At 37.6% G+C, this 12,450-nt stretch overlaps 1 protein-coding gene across 1 annotated transcript in view; it reads right to left on the bottom strand.

Moving 5' to 3' along the window:
* Positions 1–7,493, bottom strand: part of LOC150077079 (thyrostimulin beta-5 subunit-like) — a 214,829-nt gene extending 207,336 nt beyond the window's left edge. The window contains exon 1 of the mRNA XM_090386774.1: positions 7,284–7,493. The gene's annotated coding sequence lies outside the window, so the exon portion shown is untranslated. The remainder of the gene's footprint in view (positions 1–7,283) is intronic.
* Positions 7,494–12,450: the final 4,957 nt, after the last annotated feature.

Here is a 12,450-nt window from a genome sequence, read left to right as displayed (position 1 = left end):
TGTTTTTTAGAAGTGGAGCATTTCGGTCTGTCTTGTTTTATTTTATCTTTTTTCGGAAAATAGGGGCGTACTGAATCCATGGTGTCATTTGCATGGAGTTCCAAAATCGGTTCCCCATTATCTAAACGCTCATCTACTTCCATACTGTTGGTAGGAGTTTCCATTTGTTTTGAACCTGTGTCAGATTTCGTTTGCTCTGTGTCATATGAGACCGATGGAGTATCACTAGGGATACTGATTGGGGTATTTGTAGCTTCGCTAGTTTTATTTTGAGGATTTTCTTTTTTTGAATTTGAAAGGGTAGATTTAAGCCAATTAGCCATTGAGGTATTAGGCGGAATTGATACATCTGTTTGTGCTCCAGTGGATACATAGTTTCTAGTGCGGACAGCGTAGGATCGACTGCTAGGCATGCTCAACATAACTTGCCTACGTGCTTCAGGAAACGTAACTTTATTTTCTACTTTATATTTTTGAATTTTTTTCCCTGTAATCCATAATTCGCAAGATTTGGAAAAGGCAGGGTGACTTCCCTTGCAGTTTGGACACGCAGGGGTTGCCACTGAGCAATCAGCTTGAGTATGGTCTTTAGATCCGCATATGGGACAGATGGAGTCACCTCTACATGCCTGCTGTGAATGACCATATTTCTGGCATTTGAAGCAACGAACGGGATTCGGGATATATGGTCTAATACGGCAATTCAAATAGCCAGCTTTGATTGAGGATGGTAAATCTGGAGTACTGAATGTTAAAATGATGGTTCTAGTTGGAGTTAGATTCCCATCTTTTTTAGTCATGATTCTTTTTACACTTATTACCTTTTGACTACTAAGTTCTTGGAGTAGTTCTTCTTCGGAGACTGAAGTTAGGTCCCACTCGCTGATCACACCTCTTGATGAATTTAAGGTTCTGTGGGGAGTAACTGATACCGTTAGCCCCCCAAAAGATGTTGTATTTAACAGCCGCTCAGAATGTTTTGAGGTGGCTGTTTCGATCAGGAGGTCTCCGGATTGTAGTCGCTTCACCATTTTTGGTGACCCTGCAATAGACTCTAGACACTTTTGTATCAAGAATGGTGATAACTTGCCTACAGGTTGGGCAGATAACGAATGTACTACCAAGAAGTTCGGGATATCATTTTGACATTTTGCTTCCCTTCGAAGCCTTTTTGGGTGAACACAGTCACGGTCAATTTCAGAAGTTTCTTGTCTTGAGCTCAATGGCTCTAAAGGTGGATAACTATTTGTATCCATATTAGCTCCTTTTGGCCCTGGGGGTTTACCTTTACCACCCAGGTTACCGGCCCCGCCACGGGGAGGCAGGAGCAGTGCCGCTTGTGGCCAAGCGTAGAGGTTAGTTTAGTTAGTATAAGTACTAAATTAAAGAAAAAGGTACTTTCCTTCTTCTGGGCTCACTTATTAAGTGTTTTTAAGAAAATGAAGCTACTTAACAAAAAGGTTTAATAAGTAAGGGAGAAAACAAAAGAGAACCTAGTCGCTTACCAAAAAACGCTCTTTAATCGCACAAGAATCGCTTGGCCACGGAAACGCTTGGCACCCGGGGCCCCGTCTGTGCATGTCTGTACTTCTGGCACTTAAAGCAGCGAATGGGGTTCGGGATGTAAGGTCGAATATTTGCAGTTTAAATAACCTGCTTTAACAGAAGATGAAAGAATCGGAGTGCTGTTGTTGTTCTTTGTAGGCTTTACGGCGCAAGGGCAGCATAGGCCATAATGCGCCTAACTATGGTGATGCTAAATGCATAGTTATATCTGCATAAATGTTATTCAAATTTATACTGCATTGTACAATTTTATCTGTTTGAGGAAACCAAAAATTTCGGTTACATGTGGCGTGTCTGCTAGGAGGTCAGAAATGCTGAAAGAGATGTCTGTCTTGGAAAATTAGGTAAACATAGCTTGTCGGTTAGTATTGTATTTGTCGGAGTGCTGAACGTCAAAATAATGGACCTGATTGGTAGTAGGTTGCCATTTTTTTTTGGTCATTATTCTCCGAGCATGTGTCACCTTTTGTTCACTAAGCTCTTGTACTATTTCTTCTTCAGAGACAGTAAGTCCCATTCACTGATAACGCCTTTAGACGTGTTCAGAATGTTATGGGGCGTAACTGACACTGGAACATTGTTGTTAACTGTAATAATATTTATGAATGAGGAAATTCCTTCTTCCAGGTTACAAGTCCCGCCAGGTGGAGGCAGGAGCGGTGCCAACCAGCGACAAAACATTCCGCAGAAGAGGAGAGCAGTACGTTGCTAGCGATAGCAGTAACATTGCAAGCGGGATTAGCAGTAACGTTGCTAGTGGTGAAGCAGTGACGTTGCTCAGCGAGAGAAGCAGTAATGTTGTGGGCGGTGGAGGGTTTATTAAAGCACTAGCACTCGCCCTATGAAAAACGCTAAAAAAACGCACTAGAAAGATCGCTTGGCACTCGGGACCAAAAATAGTTTTAAAATAAAGTATATATTTACAAAGGTTGGTTCCTGAGAAATTTTGTGTTTATGGTTCCAAGTAAGAATATTATTACATTAAACGATGTGTAAACACGATAATGTCCTAAAATATTGAACTGTCAGAAGAAGGCATGTTTTCGGCACGTGTAAGCTGATACGGAGTCATAATTCTCAAGTGTTCGCCCAACACCAAGTTTTTGCAATGATCATGCAGTTAAAAACATTAGGCCTAAAATGACTAAAAGCTCAATTTTATGAAGTTCACAGACTTGTAGAAATCCTATCATTGTCTATAAATCGATTTTATAATTATTAAATTAAATATAGCAATTGTAAGATTTAAATCGTAATGATTCTACAAAAGATATCGGGTGAAATAAAATCATATGATCTGATAACGAATTGCACCGTTCCTTGAAATTAATCTTTCACTAAACTTTTGATTCTATTAATCCATTGCATCTCTTGTGACATTGCAAGTTGCCCCATCTTTTCGGAATTGTACAGAGCATGTAGAAATTCTTTTTCTCCAAAATTCAAAAAGAAAATAACCATTCGAACAAATAACTATCTACTTTCATGTTGTTGGGAGAAAGAAAAGTAGCGTTATTTGGATGAATCTTTTATGAATAGTTCTGATTTATTTAGTCCCTGTGAGGAATTCTGTTTGTTGATATAGCTATTGTCGTCGAATTGAACCTCATCAAACAAGAAGAGTGATATTACGATATTTCAATTGTCTTTAAAGTTGTTTGCGCCATACATACAAAACCTACTTTCATTGTCTGTAGGTTATGTTCTGAACAAATTGGAGTTTTTAGGGGAAAAAACTCCAATTTGTTCATTGGATGCTCTTGTGGGCTAGCCAATCTGACGAAGTTTTCTTGCGATTTTTAAAGCTTCTGCATGTTCAGAACGAACAGGACCAGGCTGCTTAATGATTCCAGTAAAAGGATGACTTACTCTTAGTTAAAGTGGCGTTGTAGGAAGAAAACAATATAGCATGGAGTGTATAAGATCTTCATTGCACAAATACAACCAGTATGTATAAAAGCAGTATACATAAGTCGTTCCCAGTACCCAATAGTACACATAATTGGCCACTAATTTCATATGCGTTCTCTAAGTGAGAGGAAATGAAGTCTGAAAGTATCTTGTGACAATTTTCAGCGTTTTTAAATTGTTCGAGAGGTGAGACAATGCTGAATTCAGGTGATTCTTTTCACGAAATAAAAAAAAAAAAAACAAAAAAAACGGGAGAGGCTAAGAGGAATTTAAACCCAACTAGTTCCTCCAATCATTAAGTAGAAGTCGGAGTTGTTGATAAAATCCAAACTAAGTTTTCTGATAGTAATATTGATAAACAAGACTTGTATGCGATTCTTTGCATTTTTCGAACATAAACGCAAGAAAAATCGGGGCCAATCACTCGTGCCACGGTAATGACTGAGCGTGACTGATTATATCGCCAACTGACTTTCGCAAGTAATGTAATTTAGTTGACAAGTAATTGAAGATCGCCTTATTTGGTTGCCTCCTTTCGTCTTAGGGGCATTTTCTTTCTAGAATTACAGCCATCACTTCTTATAGGAGGACTCGAAAAAAGTGATTCACTTCTAGAAAACACTTTGCATATTACAACCGTACATATTTATTTCCCCGGAGCGCGGAAGGAAATCCAGAAGATCTTATTGAAGGCATGTGGTGTTTCTTATGTTTAATTTAAATGTTATTCAGTAAAGCTTTTTAGAACATCTTGTATTCATCAAGTGAAACTTTAACAGGTGAATAAAGTTGCTATTCGCCGTACTCTCTGCGTGATCCTTTTATACTAATACAGGGAGTAAAGAAATAATAGGATTTTGTAATTTTTGCGCTTAAGTTAGAAGTTTGACATGCCTTCAGTTTTTTTTTTTTAAGTTTAGGTTTGAAACGTCAGGCCTAAAATGATTAAAATCTGTTTCACACAGTTCACGAAAATTAAAATATTGCTGAAATTCAGCAGTAGTTAATAAAGTATAAAAAAAATAAGATTAGAAATGGAGAGGGAAATGTTTTACGTTAAGCTTTAATCAAGTATTTTTTTATATGAGTTTTTAAAATGAAATTAGCTCGTCGGGTGGAGTATAGCTCTTTCTAAACCACTCAATTTTTAAAACAAAACGTAGTTCCAATGTTCACCGCCAGAGGGACAACGTTTTATCATCATACAAAATGCAATGACAGAAATTGCTATTATACAATATATTCCTATAAAATATGTTCTTTAGGTCCACATCATTGATACTAAAGTACTTATACTGATTATACGTCGTGACTTTAAGTACGTGGAATAACATTTTTCACTTCATACTCGCCTGCAATGAGTCTGTACAGGAGGTTGAAACTTTACATTGAATATTATTCCTTAAAAACTCTTAGAGAAACAGGACACAGCGGTATTAATCCTCTAGTAGAGCTTTATAGCGTTTTCCTGTGATGGTTTCGGTTTCCATTCTGCCAGAAGTAGATCTCTTGGAAAAAATGACCCCACTGAAGTGAAATGGTCCCAGTAATGGCCGAATGAAGTGGTAAAATCGCGCCACAAAGTAACCTTGGAGAATGGAGGGACTTCCTGAAACTAATGTGAATGATTTGAAAGCCAAATGTGACAATTGTCAATGTTTACCGCCCCACTGATTGAAAAACGTGTACTTGGTCAGTCCAGAATTCGTTTGCTGACCAAGTTGCTTATGTTTTCATTTAATTTGGAATGGATTGAGCAAGGACAAGGACAAATTACAAAGGTGCACTATTGTGTAGTGCACCTTTGTTGTTGTTGTTGGGTTTTAACGACACATAGGCTACTTGGGCCATATTGTGTCTTCTAATGGTGAATTTGAAATAATAACTATATTTTATGATATACTTCTATCCGGTTTAGGAAAGTAAATAGTTCTTTTTTATTAGGATCATCTCCCAGAATCTGCAATAAATTTATTGATGACTGTGTTTTAGCAATTGATTTAAAAGTATCTAAGCGGATGTTCTGAAAGTGGAGACAGTCCACTAACAAATGGCGAATGGTCAGTTGTACTTGACATGATGTACATTGTGGAGCGCTGTCATTAGTTAATAGATACAGGTGAGTGAGATGAGTATGCCCAATCCTGAGCCTTCCTAAAATTGTTTCTTCTCGTCTGCTTTTCTGGAAGCTGGAGGGCCACAGCTTTGGTTCTGGTTTTATTTGGTATAATTTGTTTCCTGGATAACCTCTCCAGATTAGTGACCAGCTATTGTAACATGCTTTACGAATAATAGTGCACCTTTGTAATTTTTGCACGGATATCAGTGCCGGTAAACAGGAAGAACTTTTCTGATAGCGCTCCAAGGAACATTAAGAGTTTGAGCAGCCGTATTGTTGTAACTTCCAGCAGAACTCTAGGATGGCCAGTTTGAGTCTCTCGCAGAGATTTCCTTTTTTTTTGAATCTCACAATCATTTTAATGTTTACGTCTTGAATGTGGAGGACGTGTTACATGTTTGAGAGCTTGAAAATGGCTAAAAGCCTTAACATCACTTTGGTTATTTTCAAAAAGGGCGAACTATTAGTACTTTGTTTTGCAGTAGCATCTGAAGGCTTTACCTTTTTCACACAGTATAACAGTTCATTTAAAAGGTTACTTCTCCCTTTTTTATACGGAGGCTGTAACGTCTGAATATGTAAATCTTGGCCCTCTGATGGTTAACATTTGAACTATTTTAGTTTCTGGAAAAAAAAACACTATTAAATTTTGTATCTAACTTTTGTAGAAAGTTATTTTTCTTATGATGCTTCATTTTAAAGTTTATATTATTATTTTTTTTTCCAAATAACTAACGACTTTGTATTTATAAGAACGTTTCTATGCAATATTAAATGATGGATAATTTTTTTTTTAGACAACAGGTGTCCAGTTATTTTGGTAACGCAATGTAGATTGTTCGGATTTAATAGAAATTAATTAATTAATCCTAAGTAAGTAAGGATTCAGTGGAAGTTATCAGCGTCATCATGATTGACAGTCACAGTTAAGCTCACCAGACAATTCCACTAAGATTGCTTTCAGCTTTAGAATTGGCCAATTTTTGACCAATTTCTCTTCACTTCATTGAGAAAAATTGGATAAAGGCTCACAGCTGAAATTTCGCCTTATATTGTTTGTCTATTAACAAAAGTGCTTGTTGTGCAATTCTGAAGTTATTTTGAAGAGAGAAGGTTCGCTTGCAGATACAGACTAAGGGTCTCCCCCAATCTCAAAAGACCTTATTATTCGGAATAAACAAGCTGTTCTCTGACAGATTCATTTTGTCATCCCTTTGTACTAAAAATATTTTACCAAAAACGGACTCAGTTAACTAAAAATACAGGCGTTCAATACATAAATCCACAGACATGCAAACAAACATGAATGCAATTGTAAATTTGCAAATTCTTAGGATGAAATTCGAATAACTTTGCATGGCGTTGTGGAGAAAGGCAATTTACTCGATTATCGAGAATAACTAAGACTCATTATGCATTATTGCACATTTTTAGATACTTCGGCAAAAAAGCAATTAGATGCAAAAATATCTTAAGAAATCTTTATTAATCAGTCAAGAAGTGCTTAGCATTCTGTTAATTGTTTATTAATTATCAGGCTGTAAAAGAGGCGAGGTAAGAAATTTTTCTTAATAAATGCATCTAGCAGCTCGGATCCTTTAAACTTGAATTTCAAATAAGAGGGTTTTCGTCGATTACGAATGTAGATTGTAAAACACACACATCTAACCAATATTTATCCACTTACCGATATGTACAAGAAGGAAAAAATCTTCGCAAAGTTCAGTCCGCAATCGAAAAAAAAAAATTGAACACACGCACAGGTCAGATGATCACGGAGATAAGATCGTTTCGCGAGCTTCCTAGACACCCCGTCACTAGCCTACATGACATCCTCCCCACTCTAAAGCTTTTATAGGTTTGCAGTTTCAGTTTGCTGTGCAAAAGTAGAGAGGAGTGCCCGCAAGGGCGAAAATCGTCTTTGTAAACCGTTGGTGTTCAACAGTTGTACATAACGAGCCACAGCAGTAGCTTCGTTTTCATTGGCCAAGACACCTGTGGCACCCACGCGCAAATGGACTACGTCATCCGCGACTTGGGGATGTCTTTTTCGGTAGGTATATCAGAGACTCGTGGTACAGGTCACGAAGATTGATGAACAGCACGGAGAACTCGATAATGTATTAAAGTAAATGAAATTTCTTTCTTGGAATGTGTTTGCAATGAGCATTAATAATATCTGAATGACGCACCATTGACTACTGCATGTGTTGAGCTTATAAGCAGCTCCGAGAATGCGATCAGAGCACGGTGCTTTCCTTTTTTGTTCTCTTATCACGAGAAGGTTCGTGTAGATAATTTCTCCCTTGTGGGAGGTTTGGTGACAGCGTGTGTACTGTAGCTAGGAAGCACGCGCATTATGAGTTAATCGCGCGTGAAAAATGAGCAAATAATTGAGTCATCGTTACTCGTGAACCCCAAGGAGTATTTGATAAGATTTAGAGAGAGTGCGAAAACCTGCACGCTACATATACTAACCCCCAAAATATATTAAGACACCGAATGAAAAAAACATTTGGAAAAATACAATTTTAAATATTGAATATGGCCCCTATGGGTTACTATGACATCAGTAACCCCGTGTGGGTAGCTTTCTACAAATTTTTACATGCGGAGACAAATCTTGGTTTCCTCTCGTTAGTGCTGCGGCTATTTCTCTGTCTGAATCGGACGTCTTTTTTTTTGTCTCCAATTTTTCCAGAACGTCGCGATGTGTTCAGTTAGATTCAAATATAGCCTCGGGGTTGGAAAATAGCAGGTTAACCATATTATATTCTTTAACCACAGTTACTGTGACTGTGTGTTATGACCCAGAGCGTTCTCATGATGACAAAATTGCAACCTCTCTCCAAAGAATTGTCACAATGAAAGTAAGGTAAAATTGTTCACAATGTCCCAGTTGTAATCATAGTTTCTTCGATGGCAACCAGTGGACTGAGTCCAAACCACGTAACACCATATATATCATCACCGAACTTCATTGTTGGTGTAATGCAATCAGGGTAAAACCGTTCTTTGGACATACGCGACATCCAATGTTTTCCATTAGTATATAATGCTTCTACAAGTTGAGTTTCGGGGTCTTGTTTATTCTGCTGTTGGGGAATGGAGGGAATGGACATGCCTTCTATGTAGAAAGCTGCCCTCACGTCTGTTAAGAAGGGATCGAAGTCTTTTTCCTCATCCTATTCTGTTCCATCTACCTCTTATTGAGTGTGTATACGTTTTTCATCCTAGATAACTAGGATGAAACTAACTGATACTACGTCTCCTTGTCATGTGATCTCCGGAATTAACCATTTCTTCCTCTGGGCGGAAGAAATATTGTACCGTAGAAATGAATGAACTATTACTAAATAACACGCACAAATTCTATTCAACACTCCAGTGTATGAATATCTTATTTAATTTGATTTCTTAAAAGGTATTTTTAAGTGGTCTTCTAAGAACATAGCAATCATGTTTTTCTCTTACAGTAAAATTAAAAAAATGAAAAATGTTTGAATATTCTGTGAAAACCTGTATACATTTCGGAACTACAAATACCACTTTCAGTAAATTTTAGCTGTCAGGTGACGTCATGATATATTTACACATAACGTCATCACTGTTTATATATATGAAGATTCCTGAGAGTGTTGATTATCTACCTCGAACTACTACCCACTTCCCTCAAATTGCATTAGGCAATTTGAGGGAAGTCGTCTATCACTCGTAGGGTACACCCAAGGCGCGTGTAGGTAGGCCGACGACAGTGCGAAGTATATCAAGAAAATTTAATAAGAAATATATCTAATTCATCAGTGACAAAGCTGCCACATTTTAACTGCTGTTCTCAAAGTTAATTTTTGGGAAACAATTTTTTTCGCTAGAGGGAGCTGTGATTGTGTAAACTTCGGTTGGAAGCGGAGAATATAAGCATTTTTTAGTAGTTTAAACTTTCTGCTTATGCAAAATAAATTGAAGTAATCTATTTTGGCACAGACTCGAGGAAAGAACTCTTTTCTTGTCGTAAATGTACAAATATTATGCTCGGTTTTTTTTTGCTTGTTTTTGAATCTTAAACGAGCTTGTCAGTTCATTGGCACTGCTTTTGCTATCCTTGATTGCAACTAAACACTTTCTGCTTGTCAGATAGCTGGGTTATGTCATAAGTGGCACGTATATCTTGAAAGTGCCATAACAAATTCCAATTCGGACTCGTAAAAGATTCGCTATAGGAACGTGGAGAACCTTTTATCTATCCTCCTTTTCTTTGCACTGTTAAGCAATAACACATCGTTCTAACAAGTTGTTCAAGATTATTCCAGCCTACACCTTTCCCTTTACTCGATTGAGAACAATCCCAGAAGCGAATTTAATCTCCACTTGATATTTAGCACGCGCCTAAGTAGATTGTTTCTACGGTATGTACTGCCCATTAAATACGACTCTCTGGAGACTACTCTCTTGATAAAAGCTAACAATAAACCCACTTCAAATATTGTATTACAATTAGAATTTCCTTTTATCTGGCTATTAAGTTCTGACAGTTCCAGAAGAATTCCACAGCTATAGTTCTGTTCTGTGGACTGCTCACATCACCATATAATAAAAATCATTGCTTGATAATGTAATTATATTCGGAGTGGTGTCATAAATAAGTCGGGCATCCCACTCCGAACTTAGATGTTGATCCTCTTAAGCATCAATGACTTCTTAAGTATCAATGACTCTTATTGCATTTGTTCGGTCTACAGCAATTTTAAGCATTAACCCATGAAGGCACGCAAGACGGCAGTTTCACAATAGAATTACGCAGTGCACATTATCCAGAAGGTAGAAACTAGCAACCTGATGGCGGTCGAACTTACTATCAGGAGGACGGAGTGTGTGGACAGGCTCGTAGTACTCGGAAAATAAAAATAAAGATGGGAAATGGAAATTAAACCAAGAAGCCAAAAAGAAGAAGAAAAGTAACTTCGAAATTGTTTTCTTACGTATGATGATTTTGTTTTTCTCCGATACTTGAATCCGTTCATTTTGTAAAAATCTACTTCTGCCGCAAGCCTAAATCCCAAGTAAACCCCGAAAGTTCCAAATTTCATATGCAATCTTCTTAAGATCATAGATTGCATAATAATTATTAATGGCAGCTAACCGACTGGAACCTTCCCATCGGGACATAAGCTATCACAGAACGTGTGTGAATAGAATTGATTCCATGAAGATCGCCTTCAAGGCTAGTGGAGTGAATGCATACCTTTGTTTTTTTGTACACTGTGTGAGAAAAATATGGGTTTCAATTCCTTCGCCAATCGAAGTTGAGGAATAGTTTCGTGACGGAATAGGAGGAATTTTAAAGGATTCATACACCCAAGAAAACGATAAATAGGACACGAGAAATGATTGCAATTTCCTTCTGCAAATTCTTTTCGAAAGAGACCATCCATAACGGTGCTGTTTTTAGTATTTGCGCCGGAGCGACCATGAGGCTTCAATGAATTTTGTCTGTAAGCTGAATATACATTCTATGGTCTCTTTGCTGGATGAGAAATGCAAGCTACAAGATTGAAAAAAAAAAAAAAAAGAAGAACATGCAGCCCTCGCACGAGACTGCCAAACTCAGAGCTATGAGAAACAAAATATCAAAAAAATTCTTTCCGTTGTGACAGGATTCGAACCAGGCCTTCTCGGCATGGTTTGGAAAACTGGTAACGTACCACTTTGTTGGCAGCGAGGACTGTAATGAACTGTTGTTTGTTGTTATGGGGTTTCATGGCGCATGAGCTACTTGGCTATAATGCGCCTATTCGTTTATTATAAAAAGGAAATCAGAAAGTCTCATACAAAAAAAAAATTACTATATTAGGGTTACCCGCACTTTTAAAAAAAAAAAAATAAATAATAATAATAATTAGGGTTACCTGTAAATGATTACATTAACCCGTATTCGTGTCTGTAAAAAAATTGCGTGTGTTCTCTGGTCGATTTGCCTGTTTTGCTGGACGAAAAAACCCCAGTTTCTGAGGGAAAAAAACCTTGCTATCTATGCCTGAGACCGACTAACTCAGCCACGGAGTGAAAAAAGCCCACTAAAGTTCCTCGCGTCATCGACGGGATTCGAACCAGGGCCTTTTCCACCCGGTGTGCTACCCACGCAGACAGAAAGTCTCATACAGTCAGTACGGTCCTTAATTAGAAAAGATTCAAAATTCCAGTTTGCTTGAGGAAGCGGAAAAATTCAGAAATATTGGCTTTGTCGTCAATCAAATTCTCTAGAGTTATTGGTTGATGAATGTTAACCAGCGACTGCAGGGTTGAAATTCTGTCTTGTTGATAATAGGGGCAGTCAAAGAGAATGTGTTTAACAGTCATATTTACATAACAATGAGGACACTGTGGTGGATCATCTCCTATAAGTAAATGAAGGTGGGTTAGGTGAGTATGACCTATTCTTGCTTTTGAAAGGATTACTTCTTCTCGTCTTGATGCACGTACACTAGAGTGCCAAATTTTCGGATCCTGTTTAATCTGAAGGAGTTTATTATTGGTTTGAGAATGCCATGGTGCTGCCTATTCTGAGAGGCATGTAGCATTAATCACTAATGCATAGTCTGATGCTGGAACAGGGATATTGATTAAATGTAAGGTGGTTGGGTTTTTTTTCAGCATTATCGGCCAGTTCATTGCCCAAAATACCAGAACAGAACCGTAATGAACTACTTATAAGAACAATTAGTGTTAATATTGGCAAATGATGCAAGACGGCAAGCTTATACAGCATCAGCCGAAAAAAAAAAAAAAAAGCGTTCCCTCATCACGTGTCCATCTCCAATAATTTGTCAAGTTATTCCTTGAATTTATTAAACTAC

This window comes from Mastigoproctus giganteus, chromosome 12 (genome assembly GCF_048544385.1).
Source record: "Mastigoproctus giganteus isolate SK-2022 chromosome 12, ASM4854438v1, whole genome shotgun sequence".
NCBI lineage: Eukaryota > Metazoa > Arthropoda > Arachnida > Uropygi > Thelyphonidae > Mastigoproctus > Mastigoproctus giganteus.
This window is presented reverse-complemented; position numbering and strand designations above follow the sequence as displayed.